General features: G+C 47.7%; 1 long non-coding RNA gene across 1 annotated transcript; it reads right to left on the reverse strand.

Moving 5' to 3' along the window:
* Positions 1 to 2,618: 2,618 nt before the first annotated feature.
* On the reverse strand, positions 2,619 to 3,871 carry LOC144166964 (uncharacterized). The gene is made up of 3 exons (XR_013321793.1): positions 3,551 to 3,871; positions 2,933 to 3,173; positions 2,619 to 2,839 (listed from the first exon to the last, which is right to left on the reverse strand). It is a non-coding gene; the product is annotated as an uncharacterized LOC144166964 (long non-coding RNA).
* Positions 3,872 to 15,662: the final 11,791 nt, after the last annotated feature.

Raw genomic sequence — 15,662 nt, forward strand, 5'->3', positions numbered from 1 at the left:
ATTGCATTAACTGTTTAAATGGACGATTTTCAGCGCGCTTCGTAGAATTATTTTGTTATTTTGTCTCATATTTAATGCTTAGTGTTATGTATCTTCCTTCTGTAAGGCATACAAAGGCAAGCAGGTATCAAATAAATAAAAAAATTAATAAATAAATACAACAATAAATAAATAAATAAAAATAAGTAAATAAATAAATAAATAAATAAACTTCCAGAGGCGCAAGTTTCCCTCCGACGGATTGAGAACCCTGCGCATTCAACATTGACCAATAAAATTCTTATTGCCCTATTCGTTGCAGTATGCAAGGTTTCCTGTATGCATGCTACCATTGCTATGTTATTGGTTTGAAACAAATTATGTAACTCTAATTGTACGCCTTTCCTTGCGTGAACACAGAGGGATAAAACTGCAGCCACCTGAAGCAGGGCGTCATTCACAACGCGTCTAGAATTTTTATAACGTAGTATGACATTAGAAGAAAATTAAGTTCTTTTGGACTAAGTGGTGTGGATGTAAATCATGAAAACAACATTAAAATAGATTGAAAATCAAAATACCTGTTCGCTCCTTCTTAGGATCAGCCCTGCGCAAGACCATCAGAAAAGTTGATCGTGTAGAAAATGTCTTTGCAAGAAAAATAGGCAAAAACTGGACATACTTTTTTGTGAAGAAGTTATATATTAAATGCTCCTGAGTGTTTCGTTGAGAACCGAAAAGCTTCGTAAAGGCATTCACGCCGATTTTATATACATCAAAATTGGTCAAGCAACTGTTATAAGAATAGTTTATGTAGTCATAACATGAAAGTGTTCCTGAATATTGCCCTAAAAGAACTTGGCTAAAAGCGGTGCAATTTATCTCTCTGAAATTCAACCCACTAAAGTATGCGCCCTCCGCCACCTCCCCCCCCTCCTCTTTCCCCGTTTATTACAGGCAAGCCGCCCCACAGAGGATATCAGGACCTGGACAATACATCTATTCAAGCTCTACAAAGAACTGAATATTTTCTTTGTTCGGCAGTAAAAGAGGCACAGCAATTAAAGGAACGACAATTTGTGAGCACTGTTTTATAAATGAATTTTGCTGTCAACTGAGGCTGGTAATTAAGCAAGGCTGCACTGAAAGCTTGACGGCTGGTGGTTGCGCGCCAGCTCACTTTTATGTGGCTGCATTGGACCCAAAATGCTGCGTTCGTGCTGCTTCTGCACTGCGCGAATGAGTCATCTGCTTGCGCGACATGCAGTGACCGGCCTCAGTACAGTTAACGTACTGTGGCTGAACTCCAATGCCCGTAGCACGGCCGTATTTCCGGCAGCTTTTGTCCGGCTGGAGTCCGACGACCGCATCTCGGCTGTCCTCCGGCGGCCGTACTTCGGCCTTACACGGGTGGCTTTGGAAGGGCCGGAGCCCTACGGCTGGAATCTGGCCGTATGACCGGAAGCCGGTAGACTGGCCGACGGACACTGGCCGTTGGTAGAGGTGTGCGCCGTGTCGGTTTTGACCGGCGGCGGCGTGGTGGTCGTTTTTTGTCGGCGGCGGCGGCGTCGGCGGCGCGGCGCCGGGTATTCATCGGCGGCGGCGCACGGCCAATTTTTGTTGGCGGCGGCGGCGCCGGCGGCGCCGAAACCGGAACCGCAAATTAAAAAAAGGCCAGCCATTAAAAAAATCGTTCCGCTACATCCAACGCGATTTGGACAACATTCAGCTGTGGTGTCACAAGCGGCACATGTCATTAAACCTGAAAAAAACCTGTACACATGTGTTTTACGAAGAAAAGAAATGCCTCGAAAAATTTTTACGCTATAGACGGGTACTCGTTGCAAACTGTTGGTGAAAACTGACCAACGACTGTACTGCAGCATTCAGTTCCGAGTCCGCGAGCTCCTCCAGGTCGGAGACCCGGTAGTGCACAGTCTTCACAATGTCACGGCAGTTGACCAGCAAATCGTGGAGTCTTGGGACGCTTCCAAATCCGTCCTTGATGACCAAGTTGTGTAGGCCGTGCCCAACACACAGGTGATGTTCCGTGCATGCGAGACTCGCTGCGCGCTTCATGTTCGAGCCGGCGTCAGTGACTGCACAAACTTCCTTTCCCACCATGTTGAATTCTTCGAGGCACCTTTGAAACTCATTCATGATGGCAGCGCCTGTATGCCTCTAGGTCATGTGTCTCGTGCTCAGGGTCAACGATACGAGCTCGAAGTTCTCTGAAATAAAAACAGCAACCATGACAACCTAAAACAGCGTGGTCAGAAAAAGATCTAAGAAATCTAAATCAGGATACTTACATGAATTATTCTGTTCTCGCTAAATCACTCCCTGGCTATAACATCTCACCTCCTCAACAAAACTGAACACATTTCAGGGTTCGCTGCACTCGCCCAGTATTAATGGGATCATTTAATGCTTTCATGACACAATACATGTATTTTTCAAGATACAAAACAAACAAAACCGAAGCATGTGGGGTTTTTTCGCCTTGTTGTCTGAAAGCTCAGGTAAGTATAACGTAAATTAAAACTTTCAAAAAGTATTTTGGAAGCACGCGCCATAAGTTACTACATGGGTTGAGGCATGCGCTTATTGGTACCTGCACTGAAAACATGCTAAACCTACCGTCAATATGGTGACAGGTGAACGTCATGTAGGATCGCCGCCTGGAGTTGTCGGTCCACAGATCGTATGTGACGGCACAGAACCTAGACCCCTCAGCCACCATCTTCTTCACCTGTCCGTGCATGGCACGGTAAACATCATCCAAGGCGGATCTCGACAAGGTCGTCCGGTCAGGGAGCTCTTGGGGCACTCTGATCACTTCATACTTTATGAGGAAGTCCTACAGAGGAGAAATGAAGTAACTTTTGTTCAGACCTATATTATATCATAAAATGAACATCAATGCACAGAGTGTGTTATATTTGTCACCAACCTGTAATCCTTCGCCATTCACCATGTTGAAAGGCAGCAGGTCCCTGGCGATCAAAAGGACCAAGTCTCTAGCAAGCAAGTTCTTTCTTGATGGCGTTGTCGCATTGCGCCTGGGAACCATTCGGAAATAATCTTTGACTGTCGCCGCCTTCTTGCAGTCGTCTTGCAGTTTATGGACATCCATCAAGTGTCTCTGCATGTTCGACGTGCTTACGGTGCTCGCGTAGCGTTTCACGTTGCAGCTGCGGAGGAAACAGGCGATTATTTAAACTCTCACAACTAAACGATTAGGCTGCTCACAACAAACGGTTTGGCAGGCGCCTTGGTAGGCGTTATGAAATTCCGCCCCCCCCCCCACCCCCGGCCCCCTCACCCGAACCCGAAACTATGCTAATTCCTGCGAGGTGATATGCGCGCATTTCACCGTCAATTTCAACGTATGTGAACTCTGAACTCTAGACGGGCGTCCTGATGTACGGTCGCGAAAACGGCAGCCGGTCTCGCGAGCACAACAGCTGAGGAGCGCACTGCACGGTATTAAGTCTCACAAATTTCACAATTCCTACGAGGCGCCAGCCAACGGTTCAGTTACTTAGAGAAACAAAGGAGCGCTACTTACGATTCGAAAGGCTTTGAGTCTTCCTTCTTTGAGGAGTTGGTCAAGCAGCTCTTGCAGTAGTAGTCCGTTCCAACTGTCTTCTGCTTTCCCCCCGTGATGTATGCTAGGCGTCCAAAATGTTTCCAAACAAAACTAGACTTCCCCTTCGAATGCAAAGGAACAATCCGAAAACTTCCAATCGGCATCTTAAACACATCGGGGCCAGGAATTTCTTCCTCGCAACAAGTTGCAGATATGTCGCCGATTCCATCCGCAACCTCAGTACACGCGACCGTCAAGCCGTCATTCCGGCGTTTCGAGGCCGTGGCTACCGTAGCAGAGGCCGCTGCTTGTCGTTGCGCCATTTTGCGCGCGAAAGAGTAGTTAGGCAATCCCACGTTGCTCTGGCTAGAGACGACACGCATGCGCAGATGAGCGGAGAGCAGGGTTGCTTTTGTTTTCTGTTGCTTCATTATTCTCCTACGTGACATTGAAAAATGCCCGAGGCATGAAAAAAAATTTGAACAAAACACGAAATCTCAAACAAAGCTGGATTAATTTTTAAAAGTCATTTTTATTCTATATACGTAAATGCCGCGCCGATCACGCCGAAACAATACGTCGGCGGCGGCGGCGGCGGCGCGCCGATCAGTTAGTGTCGGCGGCGGCGGCGCGGCCAGAACAGTCGGCGGCGGCGCGCCGACGTCTCGGCGCACACCTCTAGCCGTTGGACAGCCATGGGAGTACGGCCGTATACGGCCAAAAGGCCCACATTTGGACATGGGCCGAACATGGCTGCCGGAAAACGGCCGGACAGAAAATCACCGGCCAAAGTACACCGGCCTGTTTTAGACCGAACAGTCCTGTGCTGACTGGGCAGGCGGCGCAGAAAGTGTGCCCCAAGACCGGCCCGTCTATGGCCGCTTTCTGGCATGTCCGGCCAGCATCCACGTTCTGGCAGCCACTGATCATGGGTTGAACGGCCAACATTCGGCAACCAGCGCTTCGGTATTTTTCCGTCCGCCCGTGTCCGGACGCACAACGGCAGCTAACCGGCTGCCAGATATTCAGTTCTCTTACGGCTGCCGATGTTGAGAAAGAGAACGGCCGAAGTACGGCCTTAGGGCATCCGTTTTTTCTTCGGGAAGCGGTAATCGGCCGAAGCACGGCAAGCGACCGGACACAGAATATGCGTATTCTTGCGGCAGTGGGTGTTTGAAAGGAGACCGGCCGGAGCGCGGCTGCCGTGCATTCGTTGTATCAACGGTGAACCGCGCGTCCGGCGGTAGAATATTCGTTTTCTTCGGGCAACCAGTGTTATGAAGGATACCGGCCGACGTACGGCCCCAGAATATACGTTTTTCATTCGGTTAGCTGTCCTCGGCCGAATTACGGGAAGCGAATGGCCACAGAATATTTGGCAACCGGTGTTCAAGAGGAGACCGGCCTAGGTAAGGTATCTGGTTATACGTCATTTTTTCGGCAAACGGCATACAGCCGAACAACAGCACGCGCCTGGGCGCCGAGAATTCAGTCTCAGACGTGTTTGGAAGGAGACCGACCGGTTTTTTTCTGGGGGGGAGAAAAAGCCGTTAGAACGACGGGGACGACGGGGACGCGTTTTTCATCCGCTCCGTGTTTCTACGTTTTAAATAAACGAACATCGTTTGTCAAACAGTAATGAGTGTTCTCGGTGAACGGGCCAGATGCAAGGACTCACTGGACATTAGCAGGGAACCTCTTAGGCCATCCAACTGTCATTTATTGCCACAAGAAGACTGTGTCACAGCGACGGGTGAGCTAAGCCTCGCCAGTCATCGCCGCTACCACGCCTCTACCGCCGGCTTCGTCGACGCATCAGCTCGAGGCTATGCGCCCCCTCAAGAAATGGAGAGCATTGGAGACATCGACCCGGCATAGATGTCCCATCCGAGATGGAGATGGTTCACCAAAATAACTGGCCTTCAAGGGCGTCGAGCAAGCGGCCACCACGCAGGAGCCAAACCGCCACCATGTCAAGGACTCGCCACCAAAGAAATGCAAGTGCGAGTGAAAGCGCAAGTTATTCTGCTTACAATTAAACTGCGACAAGCAATGTTGCACTATGTTGTTGGTGATAAACGTAGAAGAGACTCGCTCGTGCATTGGTAGGATCAACTTCATGCCCTGCACTTTGTTACTTCATGGGATTTTACGACTGCCTATTTAGAAAAAAAAATTATTTTAAATTTGCGATAACAACAGAGCCTTGTCACTGACGAAGCCTAGCTGTTAATTTAGTTTCGATGTTTGAAGGTGCGCTTAGCTACTCTTGGGATATGACTCATTTGGTTAAATATAATCGCCAGCATCCTAGCAAACACGGATTTTGTCAGGATTTTCTTGCTCAACGCAGGTTGTTGAGTTCACGCACGATTTGGCTCTTGCAATAGATAAGCTTAAAGTGGTTGACTGTATATTCTTGGACTGCAAAAAAGCAAATGATGGTGTTCCATATCACCTTCTGCGTAGTACATTTCATGGTATGAACTGAATGAATCGGTTTTTGCATTGTTATTACTATTGACCTTATAGCTTTGTTCAAAATTACTGTGTAGTTTACCGGACTATAGCGAATGAACGTGATTCCGTATACCTGCAACTTTATTCGAATTTAATAACATCCTGGTGTGCTGATTCAGAAAAGTTTTTGGATGTTAAACAGGGTGTTAACGGCAGCTTTACAAGAAAACCTTCATTCCAATTGAATACGTATACCATAAATTATCTTGCTGTGACCACGGCCGAGGAATATAAATACCTAGGCATTTATTTAGGGAGTAATTAGAGGTTAAATAGGCAGGTTCACACCATAAAAGTTACGGCTGCATATGTTTTTGGCTTTCTGGGACGAAATTTCAGTGAACCTCCATCTAACTGAAAAGAACAACCGTATTTCACTCATGCGCGCTCAATCTTGGAGTACGCATGTGTTTTCGCGGATTCCTACACCAAAGAGCTGGTTGATACGCTCGAAAACATACAGAATATGTCAGTGCGATTCGTATTAGGTAATTGGCACGTTCAAGTTAGCATGAGACAAAGTAAAAGTAAACTGAAATGGCAGGACGTGAAAGATCGCAGACGAAACCACAGGTTGAACTTTTTTCGTAATATCTATCATTCGAAAACTGGAGTAGAAGGGGAGAAGATGTCCAAGCGCCATTTTACATATGGCAAAGTGGAACCGCTAGCTTAACGCAGATTATTAAATGTCCTTTAAGGGTGACGCCTTGCGCGATTCATTTTATTTTACATCAATACTGGAGTGTAAGATTGCATGAACTGTTTATATTGACGATTTTCAGCGCGCTTTGTAGAAATATTTCGTTATTTTGTCTCATATTTAATGCTTAGTGTTATGTATCTCCCTTCTGTAATGCATGCAAAGGCAAGCAGGCATCAAATAAACAAAGAAATAAATAAATAAAACAATAAATAAATGAATGAATGAATGAAACTTTATTGGCACAAGGATGGCGACTCGGCCTATGTGGGGGCGGGTGGTATTTATTATAAATAAATAAAAAAAATAAATAAACAAACAAATAAATAAATAATAAATAAACTTCCAGAGGCGCAAGTTTGCCTCCGACGGGTTGAGAACGCTACGCATTCAACCTTGACCAATAAAATATTTATTGCCCTATTCGTTGCAGTATGCAAGGTTTCCTGTATGCATGCTACCATTGCTATGTTATTGGTTTGAAACAAATTATGTAACTAAATTTACGCCTTTCTTTGCGTGAACACAGAGGATACAACTGCAGCCACCTGAAGCAGGGCGTCATTCGCAACGCGTCTAGAATTTTTTGAACGTAGTATGACACTAGAAAAAAATTAAGTTCTTTTGGACTATTAAGTGGTGTGGACGTATACTCATGAAACAACATTAAAATAGATTGAAAATGAAAGTACCTGTTCGCTCCTTCTTAGGATCAGCCCTGCGCAAGATCTTCAGAAAAGTTAAACGAATAGAAAATGCCTTTGCAAGAAAAATGGGCAAAAACTGGACATACGTTTTTGTGAAGGACTTATATTAAATGCTCCTGAGTGTTTTGTTGAGAACCAAAACGCTTCGTAAAGGCATTCACGCCAGTTTTATATACATCAAAATATGTCAAGCAACTGTTAAAAATAGTTTATGTAGTCATAGCACGAAAGTGTTCCGGTATATTGCCCTAAAAGAAATTGGCTAAAAGCGGCGCAATTTATCTCTCTGAAATTCAACCCACTAAAGTATGCGCCCTCCGCCACCTCCCCCCCTCCTCTTTCCCCGTTTATTACAGGCAAGCCGCCCCACAGAGGATATCAGGACCTGGACAATACATCTATTCAAGCTCTACAAAGAACTGAATATTTTATGTGTTCGGCAGTAAAAGAGGCACAGCAATTAAAGGAACGACAATTTGTGTGCACTGTTTAATAAATGAATTTTGCTGTCAACTGAGGCTGGTAATTAAGCAAGGCTGCGCTGAAAGCTTGACGGCTGGTGGTTGCGCGCGAGCTCACTTTGATGTGGCTGCATTGGACCCAAAATGCTGGGTTTGTGCTGCTTCTGCACTGCGCAAATGAGTCATCTGCTTGCGCGACATGCAGTGACCGGCCTCAGTACAGTTAACGTACTGTGGCTGAACAGCAATGCCCGTAGCACGGCCGTATTTCCGGTAGCTGTAGTCCGGCTGGAGTCCTACGACCGCATCTCGGCTGTCCTCCGGCGGCCGTACTTCGGCCGTACACGGGTGGCTTTGGAATGGCCGGAGCCCTACGGCTGGAATCTGGCCGTATGACCGTAAGCCGGTCGACTGGCCGACGGACACTGGCCGTTGGACAGCCATGAGAGTACGGCCGTTACGGCCAAAAGGCCCACATTTGGACATGGGCCGAACATGGCTGCCGGAAAACGGCCGGACAGAAAATCACCGGCCAAAGTACACCGGCCTGTTTTAGGCCGAACAGTCCTGTGCTGCCTGGGCGCGAACTTCGGTTTTCCGCCCCTGTGACGAACTTCACTAAGTGACAAACTGGCATATGACGAATGATCCTATGTGACCATAGACCCTATTAAGAACCGGCCTATGACGAACTGCCATGTGAAGAACGGGCCGACGCCGGCCATTTATATAGCTGGAACCAGAATAATGAAGTGTTAAGCAGCAAATATTGGGCCTCCTCGATTATCAGCCCCGGATCGTCCGCTGGCTGCCCGAGACGCGATCCGGTGCTCGATTTTCTCATGTATCCCTATCAGTCGTCCAGTTCGAATGCAGTCCTCAAACTGCCCGCGGACTGTCCAGAACTGGTAAATTGAGGGTACCCATCACTTCACTATTCAAATGCAGCCCATGCAAACAGAGACAACAAAAAAAAAACACGGAGAAGCGTTTCTCCCACTTTCTTGTCCCCGTTTGTGGGCGATAAGCGTCAAAGATGAATCAATTTTAACCAGGCCGGGTCTCCGTGAAAAGTTACTTCTTGTTGATACGAACTATACGAACTACATATCGCCACCAACTATGCTTTCTTATTTTTTTGTTATCATTGGTGCGGTTATCTTGTCCTCTGTTTCAAGCGTAACGTCGTTTGATCCTTATCTGGTATGCCACATTGGCCAATCTTGTCGGAAAAATTGCGCCACCTTGTCCTTGCTAACTTGATCATTCTTGTTTGAATGGCGAGGTTTTAAATCTAATTGGGTGTTTCTGGGAAGCATAGCGTTCTTAGAGATATGCGAAGGTAAATGTAACTGGTAGCGAAGGTTCGGGCGAAAAGCGGTTCAGAACCTATTGCCAGGGACATAAACACGGGGAGTTATGGGAGTGGCGATTGAAGCGCGACCAGGTGTGTAGTTAACAAACACTAATAACAAAAAACCAAGTTTTATTCAACAATAAAACAACATTTAAATTTACGAAGGATAGTTATTTTGGAATCATATTTATTTGGGCACAGTGTGCAAAGAATGTATGAAAATGTTTATTCATTCTCAAAAACCTTTTTTTGCAGAGCCCTCTGTGTTGCATTGCTCTGTGATGCAGTCCTTGTAGAGTTCGGAAAGGCACTAACAAAGTTTGTCGGCTAGAAAACGCCCCTTACGTGTTTTGCTGATGCGCATTTGCATTCGTTTTTTTTTTTTTGTTAATTTGGGGTGAACTTAAATTTTGCTGTGCGTGAAGTTGCGAGGTGCTTTGCAGCGCGGGTGAACACGCTTAGTACCTAGCCCGACGGGCGCAATGTCCTACGGGGCGATGCTGCCAATGGTTGGCGTGGAGCGCTTTCCTCGGTACCCACAAAAACGATATGGACAATTCAAATACACACAGCGGGGCGCACGGCCGAAGTTACCGGTGCCGTCACCTGGCAGCGGCCGTGGAAAACGCACGGATATGCGCAGTTGAGATGTAGAGTGCGAGGATACGTATCCCACGGCGATGTGTTACCCCCTCCTCCCTTGCATGCTTGCCTTGTCGTCATGCCGCAAGAGCGCTCAAAGCACTGAAAGTACTACCGCCGCTGCAGCTTAACGTGTCGGTCGCGTTAAGAGCAATGCGGCGCGTAACTGCTTGGTGCTGCGGCCAGAGCTTATGTTGGAAACTTGTGCACGCTTTCGGAAGCTTTACTGTAGAGTTCATTATGCTTTCTTCAAGAAAACCAGCGCACAGAAATGGAGACAAAAATAAATGCATGCCGCCTAACATCTGATGACACTGCGTTGTTTTGCGTTCTTGGTGCAGTGGCTCGGGAATTGAACAATGAGCTGGCTGCCGAGACGGGCCTCGGTTTAACGGAGCCACGGGTGAGTTATTTCGCGGATTTTGTGCTTGTAGCAAATAATAGATATGCCACCAGAATTCGTCCCCAATGATATACTCCAACTCCAAGCATTGTGTGGGCTGGGAATATTGCTGGCAGAATTCTAATATTAACAAAAAATTAAGAAGACAGGTAGGTGCAACCATTCTGTAGACCACTTACCCTTGGACAAAAATTTCAGGTGCCATAACGTACGCATTTGGGCTGGTTTTTCGTTTCAGCTGCCGGATTTTTTTTTTTCGTTTTTTTTTTTTTTTTTTTTGGGGGGGGGGGGGGGTGGAGGCAGCACTTTGCTTGTAGAAATCTGCGGAGCGGCCGCACTGAACATGGTTTGGGCGTGTCCCAGGTGTCCATCATTATTTGCTCAAGCTGCTGCACCCCACATGCAAAGCTATCTCAGCAATGTGACGCCGGCACACACGGGGAGCAGGCGCTCGTGTGACCCGAGCACACAGTGGCCACAGATACTAGAGAGTTTTAGCTGACCGTTTCTGACGGTCCGCTCCCCTCCGATAGCTTGGGAGAGCGCCATTGCGCATGCGTGGCGCGCGAGGGCGCTAGCCGCGATACCGGAGCGGGGCCCCGCTCTGCTAAGCGAGGCAGGCCTCTTAGCGGACTGTCGCGGTGCTTACGTTACCTTGCGGAATATCAACATGGCTGCCCCGCGATGCGAGCGCTCTCCCGCGAACTCCGTTTCTTTAGTTGAAACGCGTGCGACGAAATCGCGAAAGCTCTTTCGAATAGGCAAAGGTGCCACACTAGTCAACGAGCTTTTGCACGGAAGCGAAAAACGCCGACCGGTGCGTGGGGCTGCTTCTATGCAGCGCCGAGAAAGACAGCCTTGTCTTGGCTATTGCAATGTTTATCGGCTCCTTTAACATGATTTAGAACCATTATACCGTGTAAGCGACTACATTGTATGAAAAAGGTGAAATAAGGCACTAAGCACGGTACTTTACATTACTTCAGCGACCAAATTCCAATTCGTATCTTTACTTTGCGATGACTTTCTGGTTTGCACAGGCATAGGGCACGACCACTGACGCGAATCATTCCCCATCGAGGGAGATGCGAATATTTTTTTTTTTTTGCGATAGTATGCCCTTTGGCATAAAGTCTTAGAGGTACAAGTTGGCACCCGTTTCCCGGAGGATATCCAGAAGACAGCGGTGGTGGGGCCCCCACAGCCATCGGTGCAGATCAGGAGGTCTCCCAGGATGCAGGCCTGTGTCGCGAAGGTGTCTGGATCTCGCTGCACTAAGGGAAGGGCACGTCCATAGTAGGTGGTTGGTGTCGGCGTCTTCGGCAGGAACCGTACAGAAGGGGCAGGTGTTGGTAAACGGGGCATGGTATCGTGGTGGCCACGCCCGGGTTACCGCAGGAGATAGGGCCACCCCAACTCGAAGTCTACGCAGCAGGACCTCCTCCCATCGTTTAGCTAAAAGCCTTTCTGCCGCTGACGCTGCGGTTGTGCTGAGCGGACCGTCAGGAGAATAGCGCAGTGTCAAAAACGGCCAGCTAAAACTGTCTATTAGCGAGGTTTAGCTGACCATCTTTAGCTGACCATACGCTGACCACAGCGCATGCCTGGCGCGCCTGGCCGCGAACAGCATTGGCTTCGGTTTCGCTGAGCACGCGGCCGATACCTCAGCCATAGAGTTTCATACTAATGTATACTAGAGGAAAATCTGATGCTGCATTCCCGAGCGGCCAATTGCGGCGCCATTGCAGCTAGCGACGTTCCTCGCCTACTCGGCTTGGTTAGGCGAATGGCTTCTTTTTTTTGTCTAGAAACCAAAACCAACAAAAACAGGTAACATTGTTTTCATGTTCATCTTGCATGAAGCTTCTGAATAATCCCTGACAAATAAATCTTTCTGTAGCTTTAATTTTATAATAAGAAAAAAACAAATTTGAATAATCTCTGCAGTATTATTGTTGCGTTTTTGCAGCCAGAGGCAACTTTCCATCCTGTTCGTGATTCATGCCAAGGACAAGTGGAACGTGCCTGCCCGGTACCTGACGGCATAGAGTTTCTCAATATTACCTAGAGCAGAAAGTGTCGCTGCGATCGCAGGCCGACATGGCAATTGTGGGTAGTGTGCGAATCGGATTGGCAGCAAGTGGCTAGTACAAATGACTATGGATTAGGCTTCGCGGCTCTGAAGTGCTTGTTAGTGCCGTTTTCGTTGTGCTTTTCCGTTTTCGGGATGCCAATTTCTGGCATTAAATGGCTATCGCAATTATGTCTAAATAACACCGTGATTAGCACTTAACGCATGTGCTAGCGTTAGCGGCGAGTTTCTTAAGATGAAGGGGTGGCCACATGCAGCGACGGCGACAAGCGACGCCGAAAATGTAACTCAAAAGGTAGAACAGCAGAGTGTACTGGGTGACAGCGACAAGCAAAACAAAAATGAATACACTGCCGCTAATTTCCTCTGTCGGCGTCGCTCGTCGCTACAGTTCATTGTATCGCCGCTGCCGCTCCCTTGTGGCCTTCTTCTGGCCGGCAAAAAGCGAGCGAGCGTCCAAGCGGCCTGTTGTATACCGCTTTATACCGCTTGCCGCCTCCGCCCACACTACAGCCACAAAATAAGCTACGCTAGCCCACACTCTCCGTTTTCTGCACACATTCAGTTACGATTTTCGCATCGCTCGTCGCCGCCGCTGCGTTCACTTACCCCTTGAAGCATGCACGCCTTGTCCAAGCGCAATGAGACAACATACATAGCTACTCGACAAGCCAGTATTTATTTGCCGTTTAACGCATTCATGCAATTTTATCGCGCGTGCTTGAAGACTTACTTGCGGTAATAGGCTTCGCCTGTAAGTTTATTTAAATCTGCTTGGACACAGCAAATAAATACGACGCGATTGCATCATTCTTGCATCTGTGTTGCATCTGCTTCGCCTGCCGAAACACGTAGCATACGATAAGAACACTGCATTGAGAGGAAGCAAGAGCACAGTTTCAGACACTCTAAACAATTTTTTTCAGCTAAATATTGCAACAAATCAAAGAAAACCTCACCCAGTTTGGAGTACGTAATAATTAAAAATAAATCCGGGACGGCCCGCTGTATCTGGTGGCGTGAGCCAAAGGCAGCACTGCTGCTTTGTTTTCTTTGTAACACCCAAATTTGTTTTGAAACATCAGCCCTCTAACACGGTGTCTTATACAAAATACAATTTGTTAACAGCGGCACTTTGGGCAGCAATGTTTTAAACAAAAACTCAATTTGCGTAGCCACAAAGTCGTCGCCGGCCATGCCACGCCGAACTTCCGGCCGAACTACACACTATGGCGGCACTCATGAAGGCGTAGAGCGCCTTCGCCGAATCACGTTGACGCTATAGCGCCAGATTCCACTCTAAGTGAGTTAGTGAGAAAATCTATGCATAACGGAACGCTCTCTGAAGCGCGGCTCCCCTAGGCAGTGGCGCCAGATTTCGCTCTAGTGTTATTAGTATGAAACTCTATAACCGGAGCGGGCCGTCGAAAACGGTCACCTAAAACTCTCTACTATCTAGCGCCTAATCGCTAACAACTGTTTTCAGCGCTCTTGCGGCATGGCGACAAGGGAAGCGTGTGAGCGAGCAAAGGTCAACATAACGCAGTGGGACACGCAGCCTCGCTCCCGACATCTCAACTGCGCATGTCCGTGCGTTTTCCACGGCCGCTGCCAGGTGACGGCACCGGTATCTTCGGCCGTGCGTTACGCGGTTCGTATTTGAATTGTCCAGGACTGCACAAGGTTGCAACAGCAACTCGCGTACGTCAGGCGTTTCACTGCACCGTTTTCCTCTTATTTCCACAAGGTAAGGCATAACTATAGTACTGTTAATGCGTGCACGGGGGGTTGTGTAAGGGGCGTGGTGCGCTTTAGAAGAAATGGGTCTAAAACTTTATGTTGTGACACAGTTATAATTTGATTTCACGTCTTGTTTAGTTCGGAAGAAGTGGCGTCACTTTGGGACTTCTCAGCGTAGTCCACTAGCGCAAATATTGTGCACCACTTGGATTCAAACGATTCGCATTAATTGCCTATCGCATTGCCTTCTCTATTGCATTACAACGCTTGTAGTGATCGCTGCTTCCCCCGCTTGCATGCGCAAGCAATCTTTCCATCGCCGTATTGTGTTGTGCTGCTCTGGGCTGCGCTGCTGACACATCTTTCCTGCAATGTGTTCTCACTCACTGCCGTCGCTTTCTTTTGCATTGATACACTCTTTTTATATGTTTTCTTATCTGTTGCGACACTTGCCTAAAAACGCAACCATGAAATTTCAGGCGTGAATCCTGGGTGAAGTTTTGTAGAAACCCATGTCTACTTGATAATACGCCCGGACAGCTACGGTTGAGAGTAGTGTGCTCGCTGCAGTTTCGTTAATCGGCATCGTGAATCGTGAATCGATAAAGTGAATTTTTTGGCGTTTAAATAAAATCATAGTGCATGTAGTGCTCTCGAGCATTTTTTACTTATTTCCATACGTGCTGATCTTGTACAGTGTAATGAACTTGTTTTATGTTTATCTTGGAATAAAACTGAAATGTCACGATTGTAGCATGAATATCCGTTATTTCTATTCCTAGAACTGGAGCACACAAATCGCGCGAGCAATATATTTCCTTTATCTCTACTTAAAGGGACCCAGAAAAGCCTTCTGTAAAAGTTACAAAAGGCCTGTGTTGTCACGTAGCACCAATATAGCGATGCAATGCCGTTGGAATTATTGATCTACATTCAGTATTAGCTGCGCCAGAAGCAATTAAATGCACCTCTCCCCACTTGCCGATCGACTCCTCCTCCCTCTCTGCCTCCTTCAAAGCAGCTAGCTACATTCCTGCGCCTAGGCTCGCGTCAATCACTGCGGACCCGCCTTTGCCGCCTTGCCTTGGGATCGCGCAGGAAGGAGGAAGAGCAGCCGGAAGCCAATGACAGTGACGCCGCTGGCGGCCGACCTTGCCGGCGACTGGGTGAATCAGGGGGCGCCTTCGCCGTTGCGTCAGCAGCGATCGCCGTTGCGTCACCCGCGGTCGGCTCGCTGCGGCGTCGCGCTCATCGGCTGAGAAAGGCGATCTTCAAAAATTGTTTACAAATTATCTGTACAACGTATGGGGCTCACACTTGGCTCAAAAATCCCCCGTTATGTGTTCTACCACCTGAATGCATTTGATTGCCACCTTCACAAAGCTTTTCGGGGTCCCTTTAAGGCAGGCACGCAACCTACGTATGCGCGACGGGATTAAACAACCAGGCAGTAACGTAGGCAGAAA

This window comes from Haemaphysalis longicornis, unplaced genomic scaffold (genome assembly GCF_048455015.1).
Source record: "Haemaphysalis longicornis isolate Haplotype H1 unplaced genomic scaffold, Haemaphysalis longicornis Haplotype H1 scaffold_2, whole genome shotgun sequence".
Classification (NCBI taxonomy): Eukaryota; Metazoa; Arthropoda; class Arachnida; order Ixodida; family Ixodidae; genus Haemaphysalis; species Haemaphysalis longicornis.